Source organism: Acomys minous (assembly GCF_964271855.1).
Source record: "Acomys minous genome assembly, chromosome: 10".
Classification (NCBI taxonomy): Eukaryota; Metazoa; Chordata; class Mammalia; order Rodentia; family Muridae; genus Acomys; species Acomys minous.
The window spans coordinates 927,754-948,062 of NC_140491.1; the positions used below are offsets into that span (position 1 = coordinate 927,754).

Here is a 20,309-nt window from a genome sequence, read left to right on the forward strand (position 1 = left end):
TGTTGTCCATGCTCTAGAACATGGGCCCTGAACCCATGTGCACAAAGATCACACTGAACTTAGTGAGCTTTAAAAAAACAAGAACATGAAAAAGATAAAGTTGGAAGAAGGATGTGATGTGTTGAGGGTTGATCTGGGAGGAGCTGGAACAATGTTTGAGGATGAATATGATAAAAATAGATTGTACTCATCTATGGAATTTTCCTTTGGAACTTACTGTAATAGTCAAAGACTGGATTTTTGGCCCACCAATTTTCCATGAAGATTTATCAGTCCTCTCAGACACATAGGACATGTTCTTAAAGTGAATCTTTCTCCTTGTCTCTCTGTTTGTCTCACTGTCCTCCCACCCTGTTTGTATTTCTAGTGAGTTATAAAATTCTGATTTTGGGCTTTCTCTTATTTATTACAAATCTTCTCTTTTGGTTTTCGATTGAGATAGAAGAATATCTGTATGGGCTAAATCTGTATCATTTATTCAGACAGCAACATCCCATGCATGGCTGACTTTCCCTCTTTCTAACAGTAAGTCTTAGAGAAAGGCGCTCACCTTTTGACACAATAGATTCCTTATCTGAGAAGTAGGAATGAATAAGTGAGGATCATAAGATAAAATGCTATTATGAAGTATTTGGAATCTTGTCCCATCATAAGTCCTAAAGGCACACTAGCTATGAGTTCCACATTAGTAGCTATGCACTGTTGCAGCTGGATTTCTTCATTATTGGCAGTAAGAGTCAGCTAAGGTTAGTTTAAGCTGGAAAGATGTTACTAAAAGCTATTTCAAAAAGACATTTGATAGCTCACAGACTACTTGAGAGCCTAAGAGAACCACACTCTGAGACCGGAAATCCATGTGGATGGCATAGAATTTGTTTTAGGAAGTCTTCACTTTACCTTTCCCAATGTCACTCCTTGAAATTAGAGCTGTTGAGAGTGGAAAATGAATGAGGTCACTAAATTACACCAGCAGCCATTGTTATAGAGCTATTTGTCACAGTTGATACTCCAGGTTGTTTTCTTCCGTGTACTACTGACTTCTAATATGCTTTTGCAGTGAGTATGAGTGACTAATAGAACCTTGGTTTGTCTCACATCCAGCTGTAAAGAGTGTTGAGAGAGCAAGTATCAGTAGTGTTCAGCTTTGACAATGGGAGACTGCAGACATGTGAAACAGAAATATAGAGTTCTCAATGAAAGGCTAACGAACACCACATATATAAACTGAGATCTAGAAAAAGCTTACAGCTGGCTGCAGAAGTTCTTTTTACTTCTGTTTTGTTTACAACTATATCCCAATCTTCTTTGTCCTTTATTATTTAACCATTGCTGCCCATAGTGACTCCCAAAATCTTATTCAAAGTTTCCTAACTCGTGTGTGTTGAGAGTCTTGGTGTGGTGGGTATTAGATAAAAGGCTACTGTTGTTTTATTGCCCATGAAGATACTGATTCCTTGGAAAATATCTAATTATAAGAGAAGAATATATTGAAAGACATGAGCTCTTGAATCAGAAAGGATGAGACTTTTTGCTTAACATCACAGGCAGGTTTCTCACCTTACGTCTCAGACTTTCCATGTAGATCAAAAATAAAACCTATATGCCACGCCCTGAAGGATGCTTGTGAGAATTTGATATTATACAAGATATATAAATAGCACCAGGCAAAACTGGGACCCACTGTAATTGTTGGCTTTTAGCAATACCAAAAAAATAAATGAAACAACATAATTATTTTATTTTATTTATTTTAATCCACAGATTAATAACAAATGCAAATTATTTTGTTCTCTATTTCTTAATAATATTATTAATAAATATGACATGATGAGAACATTCTAAATAAAAGGACTAGTTTGATAAAACAACAAAACTAGGTCAAATCTTTCAAGCTATTTTTTATTATGGCCAATGACCTACTTCTCTATGCTCATCAAAAAGGTCAATTTACTGATGGCATTTACTCTCACACCTCAGAACCCTATCTCTCCATTTCATTTTTTGTTCTGAATATAAGTGCAACTAGAGTAAAAGCTGCAGACAAGGGATTATTATCAGTTTGGATACAGACTATAGAAAATCTTTGCTCCAAATCTGTTCTTTGGAAGTGTCCATCTTTTGAACAGAGTTTGGGAACCAGAGGATGTTCCTATAAACACAAATGCTCCCAGATAAATGGATTCAATTATTTCTTCAAAAAATGTTTGTCATCCCAAAGTCAGCATTAAATCAGACACCTCCATTCTTTCTTTCTCTCTCTCTCTCTCTCTCTCTCTCTCTCTCTCTCTCTCTCTGTTTCTCTTTTTTTGGTTATTGGCAAATTTATTCTATCAGTTGCTGATTCATGCTGTGTGCCAGGTCTGTGCCTTGCACCAGTGGTATAGAGGAAGGAGGAATACAGACATTGTATCTTTTGTTTTCGATATTGTTTACAAGGCAGTTAAGTGACATTACTTAAGTTGAGCTCATTGCTAAGTGGAAAGGTTCATTCATCTATCTATCATCATTCAGCAATCTGTGCAGGATGTTGCTAAGTGCTCCGCTATGTACTGTGTTCGTCAGTAGCCACTTTCACCGTGTACATGTGAGGTGCCAGCACATGTACTAGTTTCTTTAGATGTCTGTAGAGGTTTGAGGAGGAATGGCCCGCTTAGGCTCTTAGATTTGAATGCTTGGATGCCAGGGAATAGGTGTGGCCTTGTTAAAGGAAATGTGTCACTGCAGGTGAGCATTGAGATTTCAGAAGCCCAAGCTAGGCCAAGTGGCTCCCTCTTTTTCTGCTACCTGCATGTCCTGACACAGAACTCTTAGCTACCATGTCTGTCTGAGTGCCATTATGCTCTCAGCCATGAGGATAACAGACTAAAGTCTCTGAAACTATAGGCAAGTCTCAATTAAGTGCTTTCTTTCACAAAAGTTGCTGTGGACATAGTGTCTCTTTACAGTGATAGAACAGTAAATAAGACAATGTTTTTAATGCTTTCAGTAAGGGCATAAAGTACATATTATGATACAGACAGGGAAGTATAATGTAAGAAGGGCCTGCTAGCTTGCTCAAGGTGACAAAGCTTGAAAGGGGCAGAGCTGCATGATGCATCTGACTGCAGGATCCAATCTTAACCTCTGTTCAATAACCTCTCAGGAGAAGTCTTGCTTGTGAGTCACATAGTTGATGAGCCAAGCGAATACACCATTTATGTACAGCAGGAGAGTTATTGCTCCCTCAGGGTCCTTGATATAGCTGCTCTACTAGTGCTACCAATTTCTATAAATTAGGAAAACAGTAATTAGGCTGACTGAGTTGAAATCTGGGGCCAGTGTGATGCTATAATAGCTACATCCATAAGCAGGGATGCAAACAGGCACAGAAAGCAGCACACTGCCTTGCAGAATGATCACAGGAAATCTTTAAAAGATTCTGGTTTTGCATTTTAGACACTGCAAGATCAAATAACTTTACTTGACCTCTCATTTTTTTTAAAGATTATTTTGTTTGTGAAAATAGTGTATTTTCATTCTAAAAGGGTCTGGTCAACCTCTGGAAAGGTACAGTAGAAATATTTAGGCATGAAGGCACTCATTCACAGACTTGTAGACATGCAGGACAGTGTTTTTTGGGTGTGCTTGTTTCGGGGTGATAGTAGTCTGGCAATGAGTACTGAACAAAAGAAATCCTGCAAGCAGATGGTAAAGGTAGGTCTTCAGCACATCCAAGGAAACCAAAGCCTAACTTGGCAAGGTGGAAAGCTAAGAAGCAGCCAGTGTTCACCTTGCAGCTATAGTCAAGAGAGTCTCAGCAACAGTGGTCACCAAGTGTCTTGTAACTAGGTGACAAGTAGTAACAAGGATCTCTTGACTCCAGCTGGTTATACACACAGTGCAACAGGAAACACATATGCACACACACAGACACACAAATATAAACAAGAGGGGTTCATGACTAATGTTCTTAAGTGAAAAGAACAGTGAAAAATGATACAGAATGTCATTGTAATAAGAAATGAAAAACAACATGTATATAATATGTATTTTGCATATATTTATTATCAGAACTAAATAAAAGAGTGAAGAAAGAGTAGATTTTGATGGCTGAATAGGATGTGCCAATTCTCAGTATTTACCTTTAATTTACTTTTCACTTATGAATTATACAAAGTACATTTCTTTAAAAATGACAAGATAAAATGATAGAAAACACATATCTAACCAGTGAATGGTTTTGAAATACATAAAACTCTTAAAAACCAATATTAAGAAAACAATGTATCAAGAAAACAGGTATACATCTTCATAAACATCCTATCAAGAGAGATGTGATGGCATATGAACTGGGCATATGAAAAGATGCTGCACACCATGCGGCATCAGGGAACTGTCCATTACAACAGCGAGACTGTATTATGCACACATTAGGATGGCTAAAGTGCAAAGTACTGACCCTATCAAGTGTAAGCAAGCACAGAGAAAAAGAGACACTCTGGTGGTAAATATTGATTGATACTTTGACAGGATTTAGAATTAGCATGTTGAGGGTGTTTCCAAAAAATTCTAGCCGAGAAGAGAAGGGTCACTGTGAATGAGGGTGGCACCATCTCGTGTCGAATAAAAATGAAGACATCTAGCTGAGCACAAGCATCACTCCATGCTTCTCTACTGTGGATACAATGTGACCAGCTCTGCTTTCCCTCACCACCGGCTCCACCCTAAAGCCACAAGCCAAAACAAAGCCCTCCTTCTCTAATTTGTTTTCATCAAATATTTTGGCATAGCAATGAGAGAATTAACAACACAGTAACTCAGTCTCACTTAGTGTTTATGGGATAGGAAAGGATAAAAACCACTTTGAAAGGCAATCTGGTAGCTTCTTAAAACATAGATATATGGTTGTGCTACGATAGAATAGTTACTTTTTTGCTCTACAGATAAGGAATTTGTTACACAGGAAATGTTTATAGCAGCTTTATATACCATACCCATACATAGAAGAAACCAAGATATTCTATCATAAGTAATTAGGAAAAGTTGTAAAGTGTCCAGACAATGGGATATTCTTCAGCAATAAAACAAAATGAAGCATCAAGGCATTAAAACCATAGAGAAGCTTCAATAAATATCCCAAGGGAATGAAGCTCAACTTAAATATTGTAAGTATTGGGTATTTCAGATAGCCTCTTCTGTTGCTTGATCATAAAAGCTCATAATGAGCTCACCTAAATAGAACTTAGTGATGAGCTGAAAATGTTTCCAAAAGAAAAATTATCTGGATATAAATTCAGGAATTAGAAAGGCACTGAACTTTTTGATCAGAAACCACACAAGAAGGAGGCAGAAAACACAAACAAAAAAATTGATTTGTAGCATAAAAGTCACACAGATGTAAAATCTATTAAAATTTAAGGGAGTATAAAAGTATTGACAGACACATGAGGTCTTTTACAGTTATTTTTGTTTATTTATTTTTTGGGTGTATGTGTATGTATGGATTTGTTATATCTGTATCATCTATATCTGTATCTATATCATATATGTCTATGTATGCATGTATGTATGTATGTATGTATGTATGTATGTATCTATCTATCTATCTATCTATCTATCTATCTATCTAGGCTGACAGTATAGGCCAGAGGTCAAGCTCAGGTTTCCTTCTCCATCATCCACAAGGGGCTCACATAGTCCTGGAACTTTTTAAGTAGGCTAGAGTTGGTGAGCTCCAGGAATCCACCCGCCTTTGCCCACCTTGGCTGCTGTTACATGTGTGTGCCACCACACCTGGCTTTTAAACATGTGGATTCTTGGGATAGAACACAGGTCCCTGCATGTGCAAAGCAAACACATAGTCAATGAGGCATTTCACCAGCACTGCATGATTTAGTTTTAAGAAGAACTGTCTCCCAGAAAACAACTGGGTCCAGGAAGGCCCGAAGAACGTCCACTGTGATTGAGAGCAGGAGAAGACAGCACTATGGGAAAGAGTGCTTTATTACTCTAATAGTACACCTAATATTTTGGTGGCTAATCTAATAATGAGAAGCAAGCAGAGCTGTAAAGGAAGGGTAATCTAGACTCGGCACAACAAATAGCTCAGCTGTCCACCATGCTCACTCGGTTATGAAGCTGCAAACACTGCATATCAGTGTTATGAAACATTCTGGTATGACTAAGCTCTCTATTAAACATATTACATATTTACCAACTGCTCTGTAGGGCTATACTGGGAGCTAATCAACAATGACGGATGCCAACACTTGATACCTCCTTCCAGCTTCAGCAACAGAGTAGAGGTCTGTCACCTGGGAACTGCAGAGCGGTAGCCATTTCCCGTGTCTTTAAAATTACTGCCACCCCTAAGTCTGTGTCTGAGGGGGACCTCCTTCCCCTGTATATGCTCATACGGTATCAAGTCTCTCCTTGGTGACCTATTATCTTTCCTCTGAGTGCCACCAGGCATCTCCATCCAAGGGACATGTTCAAATATGGGGCACCAGAGTTTGTGTGAAAGTTAGATCTCCTTCTCCACTCAACAGTGGAGAATGTCCTGTCCATCGGCTAGTCTGGGTAGGGGTTCGAGGCTTACTGCCTATTTTTTCCTTGGCTGTTGCCATAGTTTGCGGAGGACCCCAGGGCCCAGACTCACCTGTAGTTTTCCAGGACCCGCTGGATCCTTCTATTTCCTCTTTCTCCCAGGCTTCTCACATCTAAAGTCTCAATAGGATGTCCTCCCCTCTTACCCACTATCCTGGTAGGTACAGTTTTTCATGGGAGGGGAGTAGGGGGGAAGTGGGAGGAAGGGAGGAATGGGAGGATACATGGGATGGGCTAACAACTGAGATGTAATATGAATAAATTAATTAAAAAAAAGAAAAAAAAGAATCAGTTTACTTTTTAAAAATTTTGAAAATGTATTATTTATATTTTGTAACATTTAATAATTTAATAGTATGATCAGTTGTAATAGGGGAAGTAAACATAAGTAGTACTCTGAAAAATAATTGGATATGTACACTAAATATTATAAATAAACAATTATGCATGAAAAAAATAGCAAAAAAATTACTGCCACATTATAATATTGGTAGATATTAATCACAAGATAGTGGTGTTTGGGAGATAGAAGGGAAAGGTGTGTGTGTGTGTTGTTGTTGTTGTTAGGATAAGAAAATGAATCTACAAATCACAAAGCCACAATTCCATCATTTCTTCTCCACTTTTTTCCTGTTTTGAAAGTGGAACTCAGGGCCAGTAGGGAACATAGGGAAACGCTCTATTCAGCTGAACTCCCAGCCCTGTTACACTTTTATATTGCTTAATAATCTTTGTTTAACTAAAAATATTTGAAAGAAATGAATAAAGACATAGGTCAGAAAAGACCTGTGACCTTCCTTTCCTATCTGATTACTGAATGCTCACTGTTACGAAGAAAGAAACAAAATATCCCCATTTCAGCAAGTTCAAGTATGTGAACCAACTGAGCGTGGCCGTGCATCTAACAAACAACAAGCAAATGATACACAGCCTGTGTGCTCGGAAGGTAGAAGAGAATGCCGTGAATAAATACAAGTTTTGTGGTGATAGAAATCCAAACACATATATATGTGTGCTTCACGTTTTTAATATTGCTGAGACTCCAGGAATGCTTTATTACAAAATCAAGTCATCAAGATCAATTACTTTAGCTACACAATGCCATGTGGCACCTGAAGAATGTGGCAATTCTTGTCTGGATTATGTTTTATACCCCAACTATTCTTTTGTTGCCCCTGACAAGACCTAGGCATGGACAGCACTGAGAAATGATTCATTGTGAAGCAGAAGGACACCGGAGTCTTCATTGGCAGATGACGTTTGCCGTTAGAATGTATGGCACATCCCACAGCAATCTGTTTTCTTTATTGTCCTTCATGATGTTAACATAAAACCTATTATAATCCAAAAGTGTTGAGGAAATTTATATTATGTTGAACTTGAACACACTAGATTCTGAGGCAAGAAGGTATGGATTTAAGGTCTTTGGATATAACTAGTTGTATATGTTTGAACAAGTGAATTTATAGTTTCTGAGCCACTAGTGTCGCATCTAGAGGCTCACTGTGCTTTCTTTGTGTGTAGACATTTTCTGGTAGCGAGGAGACATGGTAAGCTCTGTGCTTCTGAGCCTGTTGGGAGCTGGGGCCCAGGAGCCTTCTCCTCTAGTTTATGAATCACAAGCTGGTGCTTCCTTGGTGAGGTCATTATTTTTAGCTTTGGAACTGTTAGGAAGTCTGCAGGGGATTTTCACACATTAGACAAATTAGCAAAGGTCATCAAAACAAATCCGCTAACCGAGTTCATTGGTTTGAAATTCTGTCAAACCAATGCTGTCATATTAAATTAAAGAACTTCCCACGGTCTGTATTTCCAATATTCCCAATAAAAGGGTCAAGCTGATCCATTGTGATGCATTTCACTTTTTTAAAGTTTAAATTTATTTATCTTTAGTAGTGTGTGTGTGTGTGTGTGTGTGTGTGTGTATGTTGCCTACATGCATTCATGTGTACTACATGTGTGACTGGTGCTCACAGAGATCAGAAGATGGTATCCAATCCCTCAGAGTAGGTGCTATAGACAGTTGTGAGTCACCATGTGGGTGCTTGGAATCAAGTTCTAGTCACCTGAAAGAGTAGTGAGTGCTTCTAACCACTGAGACATCTCTGTCTCTCCAGTCTAATGAATGCACTTTAAATCACAAATGTTGACCTCAATAAAATCTGTCTGTTTTCTATCTACACCCCTCCTTTTCCTCAGTATGTTGGTGCATTTTCTGCCACTGTAAAACTTTCTTTCTCTTTTCTGTTTGGTAAAGTTCAAGATCCATTTTCAGGAAGTCACTATGAACTTTTCTCATGCTCTTTACGTGACTATTTTCCTCTTGATTCAGGATTGACTTGTTTTTTGAAAGTTGAGTTTTGTGTAATGGTGTCAGACATGGCTTAGACAGGGCCCTGTAGCTTTCTATAAGCCTCTAATCATTCCTTTCTTCTTGATTGATTATGCAAGCTTAAGAAGCAGCTGTAGACATGACAGTGTACCCACACTGTGCTCTTGCAAAGCTGTTGAAATGCTGTGGCTTGGGAAATGCCTTGGTGATTAAAATGCTTTTGAGGGCATTAGTTATGATCTTTGGAAGCCAGGAAGATGCCGAATGGGCATGTCATTCTAACCTCTGAAGGCAGAGATGGAGTCTCTGGGCAAGCTGGTTAGTGACACTAGCTGTATCCATAATCAAATCATTCTAGAGATCAACTTTAGGCTTGCACATGCACATGTAAATGTGTCTTGACATTCGCATGCACAACACACATAGATGAAAATGGAAAATAATTACAGTGTTGATCTCTTTGCTTCCAATGTTGCCATAAACAGTGTTCAGAAAAAATTTTTTAAGGGCCAGGTAATTAAACTATTTCTCTACATCCTTCCTTTTGTATTTGTGGTGCTATGAATTGAACATTCAGCCTTATTTGTATTAAGCAAACACTACCATGACTTATATATTCAGTCACTGAGTGGTGCCTTTCCATCAGTGTGAACCAAAATTTGTCATCTCTCCCAGAAATATATTTTTTGCATAATATATATATATATATATATATATATATATATATATATATATATACATACACACATACATATATATCTCCTAGTTGTACTTTGTTGTTAAGCTTATGGATCACATTGATGGATTGCATAGGAAAAAAACTGACAAAACTCGGGGTCTTCTTTCTGAAAAATCTTCTGAGTAAGTATCACTTATGTCTCTTCAGAGAGGGAAAGTTTCACTCTTACTGTTTGTTGTTCCTTTACTTCAACCCTGAGACAACACAGCAATTCTGGAGTTTATTTTCCCACTGATTTTCAACCATAATAACAGGTCTGGGTTTCTCATTTTTCTTTTGTTTTTGTTTTAGTTGATATGACAGCTTGTTTCTCTCTCTCTCTCTCTCTCTCTCTCTCTCTCTCTCTCTCTCTCTGGTCTCACACCTTTGATACAATGATATGGAGATTAAAAAAGAATTTCCTTCTACTCCTACATTGAATCACAGCAGCTATAGTTTATAATCATTATTTCACAATTATTTTCTCATTATAGGTTCTTTGATTGTTTTGTGGTGTTCCAAGGACATTTTAAGCCAGAGAATATTCTCAGTGTTTTTTTTATATACTCCACATAGAACATAGTATGTGGTTATTAGACCGTTAAGTCAAATTGCTATACATGAATCTCCTTTCAAATAACTAGTTAGGTGATTTTAACCACAGTACCACTGAGCCTCAGGGGACCTGATTGTACTCAGATCTGTGTGGTGGTAAAGTTGGTCAAAATAATCTTTTCTAGATCTAAGATTCTAAGTGTTTGCATTTCTCAAATTTACTACTATTAATTATTATTGCCAGACATACATAATTCAGCACTTAAGAACAAATATGAATTTTCCCAAATAACCTCTTGGTTGCAAGAAATGGTCTTGCCAAAGGAAGATTTCTTAAGATTTATTTTGAGATGAAAGGGCTTATTAAGTCATAGTGATAGTCAGAAATAGATCAAATTCTGTATTCTTCAGCTATCTTCAGCAAGTTACAAAATACTGCTATTTCCCCCATGAAACAATGAAGGAGACTCTTCCAGACACTCGTTCAGAATTTAAGTTGTAATAATGGTTGTGTATGATCAGTAAACATGATTAGAAGAAGAAGAAGGAAGCCTTTTAAATTCTATAAGTTTACATATAGCAAGTGTTACTCTTTCGGTTTTTTTTTTTTTGTTGTTGTTTTTTTTTTTTTTTTTTTTAGAGTAAAGCAAGCAGTATGATATGGTAGATAGAGATAAATTGAGAGTTAACATCTAATTTGGTGTCCAACAATGATTATTAATTAAACTGTTTTCCATTTTTATGCTCTAGAGTTTTCACTAACAGAAAGAGGAAACTTACCTGTTTGATATTTGTGAGGGCAAAAAGTCACACTGTCACATAGATGTCTCATATGATTATGATGATGTGATGATGTTGGTAGGCGTGGCCAGTGGTGTGGGGCTGAGACTAAGAACCAAGAATCTGGTGACTCACTGGGGACACTTGCTTGTCTTTATGGCTAACTGGATGTTTTTAAACATTGTTTCTCCCTCAAAATAGCTGAGGTGCTACTGTATTCTCAGTGTTCTCTTAAATTGTAAATGGCTCCCAAACTTAATAATTCTCTTCAGTTGCAAACTGGTGTAGAGAACAAAGCTCTATCATGATGTAGGTATAAGAGCTGCAACTTTGTTTGGTTTACTGTATATAAAATGATCTCCTTAAATAGTTAGAGGATGAACAGAGTGGAAACTTATAAATAATAGAAAATGGAATTCTGGGGATTCTTTGCTGGTCTTAGATGGCTTGTTATCAAGTTAGCAACATCATCGTAAATACAACAGAAGAAGAACTGGAAAAGAGTGTCACAAAATATCCTTCTCCAGGTTTAAGAGTGTCAGAGAGAGGCATTTGGGTTTGCTCTGGACTAATGTTTGTGTCTCTGGAAAATTTGTATGCTGAATCCCACCCACTGATATGAGTGTATTAGAGAGCAAAGCCTTTGGGCAGTAAGTTGGAGCTGCTAAAACTGTTAAAGCTGACTTCCCTTTCATCTAATTCTCCTTGCCCGCTTTTCTAATATTTGTGCATGCTTGTGGATCCCAACACTATGGGGATCTAAATATGGATTCAAATATGGAGCCTTTAATATGTTGAGTGGCTCTTCTGTTCCCTTGATAAGATCTTGACTGGCAATAAAATGCCAAGTGTTAAATTTCAACTTAATGTATTTATATATAGAGAAAGAGCACTTTGGGAAAAGCCATAAAATTCACTTAAATTATTTAGAAAGTATTTAATAATCCATTGATTTGAAGTATTCATAAATATCCCAGGGACCTAAGAAAGTTATGTTTTCAAAGTATTCTTCTTTTAAACAATAATTTATTCTTTGAAAATGTTATGTATTTATACAACACATTTTTATCATATTCATTTGTCATTACCTCCCTTCAATTCTTCATAATACCTCTACCTTATCTCTTTCATACACCTCCAGTCCTAACTATTGATGTTCACATACACATAGACCTTGGGTCATCTACTGTGGCAACCTATCAGAAGCCACCTTTCCAAAGCAGAGTGATTATCACTCCTTCAGCAGCCTTGAAAAGCAATGTGTGGAACAGCCATGTCATGTGTAGAAGTCAACATTTCACAATCCTCCTCTCCACCTTCTTCTAGGATATTCCACGAGCCTTGGAGAGGGGGGTTGACATGTATGGCTGAGTGTTCATAGTTGCTTATTTTCTACATGAAGAGAATTATTTAGAAGAAGGTAGGCCCAAAGGATGAACACACACACACACACACACACACACACACACACACACACACACACACACACCTGATCACATACACAAGAACACACATCTTACTATTCTCTGAACCCTTGCTCATAACTTGTCAGTAACAGAGATGAATAAGGATTTAGTTGAAATGACTTTGAATGAATTTAAACATTTTTATAACCCAAGTGTAAGAACTGCAGCTATTGTTGGCATACATCTACAGGATGTATGGCCTGTCTATAAGAAAGACAGTGACTGGTAGTGAGGTTTTTGGGGACAGTAGTTGAAAAAATTACCACTTCAGTAATGGAAATTGGTCAAAGTGTTTGAGATATATCTCATATCACTGTTAACTTCATATTTTACTTAGGAAAGATTGGTCAGGAGCTACTGGAATAACATCTAATTTTCCATACTCCCTGGTAGTGAGTTCACTGAAGCCACAGGATAATCATAGCTAGAAATTATTTAATACAGCCTGCCTATATTCATAACAGTGACAGGCAAGATTTGGGTATCAACTGTAGCAAAAAGACAGGGCAGCAGAGAAGAATCCTTGAGTGTCTTGGTGGCAGTGAACAGATCTTTCAACATTTGGCACTTGATTTTCCTGGCTTTGGTATGTCACATACATCCTGCTTATCTTAGTTATAATTTAAATTGCTGTGAAGAGACATAATGAAAATTCTTTTAAGGAAAAGTATTTAATTGAGGATGGCTTATACGTACAGAGGTTTAGTCTGTTATTATCATGGCAGGAAATGTCACAGCTTGTAGGCAGACATGAAGTAGCTAAGAGTTTTTCTACATCTAGATCCATAGTCAACAGGAAGTGAGAGTGCCACTAGCGTGGCTTGAGATTTGAAACCCCAACATCCACCCCCAGTGACACATTTCCTCCAGTAAGGCCACAGCTACTCCAACAAGGCCAAACCTCCTAATCCCTGTCAAGTAGTTCCACTCCCTATTGGAATATGTGTGGACCTATGGGGGCCAGCCCTATTCAAACCACAACACTGGCTTACTTTTTCTTTATAGCATTTCTTCTATTGACTTTCTACAACTCCCTATGCACAGCAGAGAGTGTACATATCAGCCTCACTCACACACTGCATTTACCTCTCCACCCAAGGTTTTTTCCTTATCAATCTTGAATTATGTTTGTAAGTGACAGTTTTGCATTGGATTTGTATGATAGATTGTACGGTACATTAAACTAAGAGTCTTATGTTACCTAGAACACTTTATCACACATAATAAGTAGTTTATGAGGTGAATGATTTTGTGAGTGAATGAATAAAATTAAAGGTCTGATTTATTACTATTAGTGATAATTACTATTAAAATATTAAGTAACACTATTTGATTCTACTAACTATTAGGATATGAATGAATTGTAAAATTTCCAAACAGGAAATTTTAAAAATGCCAAATAATGGATATTTTCTCACTGCCATCTTACTCCCTTGAGGAAATAGAAGTCTTTACTTATAGTTGTGTAAGGGCAACATTAACAATCATGTTAAATGCAGCAAATGATAGATGTTTTTCTTCTAGAATTTGGAAGAACTATGGGAGAAACTCCCTGTTGCATCAGTTCTATCTCTATCAACTCATCCAAACAGTCATTAGCATAATGCCTCATAGAGCACAGAAGAATGCTGAAATTAGACTGCTTAGTTTAGGAATATACAGTAATCAATAGCTGTTTTTAAGCTGTCAATGATAGGGGCAGAAATGTACCCTCAGAGTCTTTTAAAAGGATTACAAATTAGCCCAAGGGCAACTGAGTCACTGGCCTGTGGATGTGACAACGAAGTGCACAGGAATCTAATACTGAGTTAAATTGTCAGCAAAGTGTTTTTCTACTTGATAAGCTAAGATCTAATTTCTATTGATCTATCTTCTAGAGAATGATGTTAGTAAATCTGAGCAAAGGTCTCTACAGTAATGTAGGATTTGAGAGGCTAGAAGCAATGTTTTGTGAAATGGTGTATACCTCATTCATCTGGGGAATGAGAGAATCTGAAACTTCCAGGAACCCACAACGAGGCAGCGACGGATGGGAAAGGAACTGCTGCTCTCTCAGCATTCTGCTATCAGCCAGTTCAAGGGTGGAGGTGAAGAGGACTTTGGTTGCCTGGTGATGTATAAAACATCAGCTTTTTAGGTGAAATCAGGTGATATGGGAGAAAATGGTTAGAACTGAAAAGGGTGATGGTGTTAAAAGCAGCAGCAGCAAGCTGAGAGATCTGTTGGGGGATGGTCTAACGTAGTTTGATGCTAATTACTGCTTGCTGTCTCTGTGACCCACTCTTTGATTAATAAAAAGCCATCCCACCTGGGCAGGGCAGAGGAGATAGAGGTGTGGCTAAGGGTCCCAAGAAGGAGAGAGAGGAATTCTGGAAGAAGAGGAAGATAGCCAAAAGGAAGAAAAAGAGAGACTGAGGAGTAGGAGGCCACCATGGGTTAGACGGAAGAGAAGCACATGGTTGGCGTGGATGGAGAATCCGGCCCAGATGAAGAATATTAGCAAGTATCTGGGATTATGGATGGGAGGTAGATTGATAGAAGTTATTGGAAACAGATGGCCTGGGATTGAGGCAGGTATCACATACTTGCCCCACTATGGAGTAGTTAGAGGGTTAATATCTGCCCTGCCCCAGGTTAACTGAGGCTATTTTAAAATATAACAAGTGTCAGTGTCTTAATTGATTGCTAGCCTGGCATACTGATAATACAGATAATTTTAAAACAATAGAGATCACAATGGTAAAGCAGAAAGCAAAGGTGCATTCAGCAGGATCTGGAGTGGCACAACTCTGCGGAAGAGCGAACAGCTGACTGCCCTCTGCATTAGCGAGAACCCTGACCGTGCCTTACAGTGTGGCTAAAATGCCCTGAGCATGATGATGGCTCTTTGCATATTATCTTAATGACATCGCCGGAGAGTTATCATTCTTCTACTTGATCTCTATCAGCCTGCCACACTTCCAACAGACAGGCCAATCAGCTCAGTGACCCAGTCTTCAGTTCTTTTTTTTTTTTTTTTTTGGTTTTTCAAGACAGGGTTTCTCTGTGTAGCCTTGGTTGTCCTGGACTCACTTTGTAGACCAGGCTGGCCTCGAACTTACAGCAATCCACTTGCCTCTATCTCCCAAGTGCTGGGATTAAAGGCGTGTGCCACCACGCCTGGCCAGTCTTCAGTTCTTGCTCTTGTCAAATTCTTGCTCTCTGAACGGGCTCTCACAAACAAGCTGATTTTACCATTGTACCTCTGGTATTGAGCCTGAGACTTTCATTAAGTGACATGCTTCTCATCGTTCTTTCTAGACTTCTTCCTCTCTCCTTTTTAAGACCTCCTGAATTTATATTTCATGTCATCTTGTTGATTTCTCCCAGTCTGAGGTATATTCTTTTTTGCATGTTTAGCCTCTGTAATGCCTTCACACTCACCTCACTGGACACCACTGCAGCTGGTTCCTGGACTGTCTTAGAGGCATCCTCCTATACATAGTTTCAGCTCCCTTCCCTGACTTCTTTTCCTTGAAGCATGGAAAATCCAAATTCAGATAAATCTAAGTTTGACTTTCTCCAAACCTGACATCATGTAAATAAACAAGGCCAAAGAAAAACAGGAACATACCAAGGGATGACATTTAGTGTCCTCAATATGCTTATAAGGACACACCCTCTCAGCCTAGTCCTTTTACTGGTCTGGATAAATTCATGTTTCCCGATCAGACGTCTTGTCTGAACTTTAGCCTTGAAATTATAAACTTGATAAGACTTAAATGTATTACAGACAACATTAACTTATAATGTTGAAACTGATTGGTTTCTACCTATATTTTTTTTCTGCAGGTGATGGTATTTTCTTTGACACTGACTCATAGACCTCTTTGTAATATTTTGAATGTGTGCAGAACCTACTCATAAAAGGCCACACATGAATTCCTTTTGGGTGATGTGTATGTCAGAACTGGTGGCTTGTCTCATTTCTGTTATATTTGAGTTTTCTGCATCCATGCTTCTGGACATATTTAACATACAACATAATCTACCTATGAATTGCTCTTTTCATAGACTGGATTTTGCACTTGGGAATAATATCCAAGGGATCCTATCTCAGTTTTATCTTCAGATTTGCTACTTAGATTTATCACTTCTAGTCATACTAATAGCATACTTCTATTATTATTGTTAATATTCAAATATTAACAATATCAAATCTATCAGCTCCCTTCCCTGACTTCCCTGATTTTGAAAATATTTCTATGCATGAGAGACTCTTCAAAACACATCTTTAAGCAGAGGATCATTGTGGTATATTATCTGTTACAGAAAGTGCTTCTTTTAAATTTTCTGCAACTTGGGCATGGAAACTAACTCTATTGGAACTTTAATAATCATCACCGAACTGAAAATTTAGCATATTCACACTTGATTCTTTTATTACACTAATAACAAAAAGTTGATTGTAAGGAATCATGAAGGATAAGAGGAAGAACATCATATTGCATTTCCTGTATTGGGTAGAGGCACTTCCTAATATAGGCAACCAAAAATGAGAGAACTATGTAACATACTTTCCCTTTAAAAGAACTATTTTTTTGGCACATTTTGCCTGTACAAATCTTGTGAGGAAGAGAGAACTTCTATTCATAGCCATAAGTACAGGGAAGTGGAACTTCAGATTCAACAAGTAGATGCCAAGTGGACATAGGTGATGCCCATCCCCATTGCAATCAAGGCATACGAAGGTGTTAAGATGTGGGTATCAGAGTCTGGATGTTGGCTAGGACTTTGAAACTGATCGTTCATCAGAGAGCAATTGTTATACTTTAGTGAAGAGATTATATTGCTTAAAATGAGAATTAAAATCATCTTCATTCCAAGTTGTGAAAATGTGCATCACCAACCAGAGACTGACTTTAGTTTTTCTTTCGGTTTAGTAATTATACCAAATGGGGCCCTCATCTGCCATCAGGAACACACGTGTATCTCAAGGCTAGATCAAGGGTCAGAGAATAAATTGCTTTCATCTGCCTTTGCTTCACCTGGAACAAGAGCCTTAGCACATCATGAGAAGTGTTTGCAGTTATGACTCTGAATCATCAAAAAGGATGTCACTTTCAGAATTCTCCACCGAGATTCTCATCAAGAATGGTTCTGATAAAAGCTGAAAAAAAATACGTCCTCTTCAGAGTGATTCATGGAATCAAAAGTTCTCCACAGCTGAGGTCTGACCTTCACCTCCTTCCACTAAAACTCCTCTACTTTGTCAACATAAAATAAAAGTAAAAACTAATTGAGTATTTACTACCTTTCTTTTTATTAAAATTAAGTGCCCTATAATAAAATATTTACCTAATACTATTTTCTAATATGGTTTGGTTTCTAGCTACAAATTTTCAGATGTGAGTATATAACTTGGAGAAACCATGGAAACAGGAAATGGAAAAAGGGACCATGGCAGAGAAGGGGGATAGAGAAGGGGACAACAGGCAACAGGTTGCATGAAGGGAATAGGGAGGTGACTACAGAAGTAGAGGGAAGGGGAGGGTGACTCACACTAAAGATGTCTGATAAAGCCTCAAGGAATTACAGTTCACATTTACCTAAAATAATATATACTACAAATACATTTATACACACACACCACACACGTGCACGTGTGCACGCATGCACACACACAAACACACACACACACACACACCAGAAACAAAATCAAACATCTTACGTGAAGTTATATTACTTGGGTTAAAGATCTGTAGAGTATCTAACAGAAACTCCAGTACCAGTAACGAGAAACCTCCATTCAAGATGCTGACCAGAATACCTCCAAGCAATTCCCCAAACCAATATGAATTATTGCTGTTGCCCTTGGATGCCTCACAGAGGTTGAAAATAAGTCCCTATTGCTGAAGTCTCCTCATACTTCAGACACAGGACTCTGATTCTAACTGAAAGGCTCCTTCCTCTACACAAGCTTTCACAGTACCAGAAAGTTCTATGTAGGCTGTCAAGAGAGGAAAGCATCAATAGTCCTATCCAGCTGTGACACCAACAAACTATAACTATGATCAACATAGGAAGATATCTCTAAAGGTTCAACAGTGGCACTCATATTTTGATGGTAACCAACAGCTGTCTATTTGGACAACAATATCAATGGAAGTGCTTCCTTAGAAGGGCAAAAATCCTTCAGGGCCCCACCCATAGACAAACCACGGATGACTGATGGCTGGTGAGAGGGAGGGAGAATTAGTCCCTCCCAGGGATATGTTGACTAATTAGGTCTCCAATACAAAGTGGTCAGCCCTGAAATCATATCACACCAGCCACACTAAACAGACTAAGCCAATTTTATTTATATATTGATGTATTTATGTACATAGAGGAAGAAGAAAGAAGAAAACAAAGAAGGAAGAAGGAAGAAGGAAGAAGGAAGAAGAAGAAGAAGAAGAAGAAGAAGAAGAAGAAGAAGAAGAAGAAGAAGAAGAGACTGTCACTGGGAGGGAGTGATGGGGAAGCACAGATGTTAGAAAGAAGAGACATGGGAGGGGATGGAGGGAGGATGGAGAAAGTGATATAATTATATTTTGAATAAATATGTTTTAATGGAGAAAACAGCGCTGACAATGTGCCACATTTCTGAGACTCCTCTCTCTATGAGAAGTAAGCCACAGATGTCACACACCCAAGGTGCTTTGATTCTGAGCTGATCAGATTTTAGTGTTTGGGAGCTATTGAGGTCACTAGAAAATGAGTTTTCCGTCTCAGTTCATTTAAAACTTAAATGCTCTTGAATCAAATGCAGAGCAACCAGTGTGACATAGGCTTGCAGCTAATTATGTCAACCACAGTGGGTGGCAGACAGGCTGGAGAGGTAGCTTAAAGAGCACAGGTGAGACCCTACAGCTAGCTCGGCTCCCCAGTAACGGTTTTCTTCCTTCCTGCAGAACCTTGCAACTCAAATTGCCGACTACGAACCATTAACATCAGCACCTTCTTGAAGGTGTTCACAGTACTGCTTCTGGGATTGTTGGCAGCCCCATGGAACCAGGTCTGAGTTTTAATCATCTCCATGTTTACATGCGACCCCTGACATGATCTGCCAGGAGCTAACAGACACATTTTCATTTCTTGCTCTAGGAATTTTAAGGTAGCAGCAGGCAAGCCATGGCTTTGTTCAGTGAATACTTTTCTTTTTTCCTTTACAGAATTATAGATGAACATGATATAAGAAATGGAAATATAGTCCAACTGGAATCAATGCAGTTATGTTGTGAGAGCTCGGTGAGCAATCTCCTTTCCTAAACAATCCACAACTGAATTAGTTCAGCTAGCACTGTAGGATGTTGGTGAAAATTGATGCAGATGTTCTTATTCCTGTGTTTGGGATAAATAGATTAATGCTTAATTTCAGTTTGATATAATGCGCCCACAAAGCCTATATCGATATGTTTATTTAAGTATAAATGCTTTTTTCCCCTTACATGAAGAGTTATCACTGCAGTGCACAGTGTCCATGCTTTGCTCTCTAGTACAATTTTCCATCCTAGAGTATCATTATATAAATCAATATATCATTTATGACATTTACATTAATATGCTTACTGTACAGAGATATTTAAAATAGAGGGACATCCAGTAACATGTTAACTTTCATGTGCATGTGTATGTATGTGAACATGTAGAGGTTTGTGTGTGTGTATGTGTGTGTGTGTGTGTGTGTGTGTGTGTGTGTGTGTGTGTGTGCACAAACCACCTCAGGTGTCAATTCTTAGGCACTGCTCATGTACTTTTTAGTATATCTCACTGGCCCAGGTCTCATCAACGAAGCAAGGATGGCTACCCAGCAACCCCTAGGGACCTGTCTGTCTCTACATCTTCAGCAGTA

At 38.2% G+C, this 20,309-nt stretch overlaps 1 protein-coding gene across 2 annotated transcripts in view; it reads right to left on the reverse strand.

Annotated features, from left to right (window-relative positions):
- Nucleotides 1–20,309, reverse strand: part of GABRB1 (gamma-aminobutyric acid type A receptor subunit beta1) — a 458,545-nt gene that overhangs the window by 76,880 nt on the left and 361,356 nt on the right. The window lies entirely within an intron of this gene.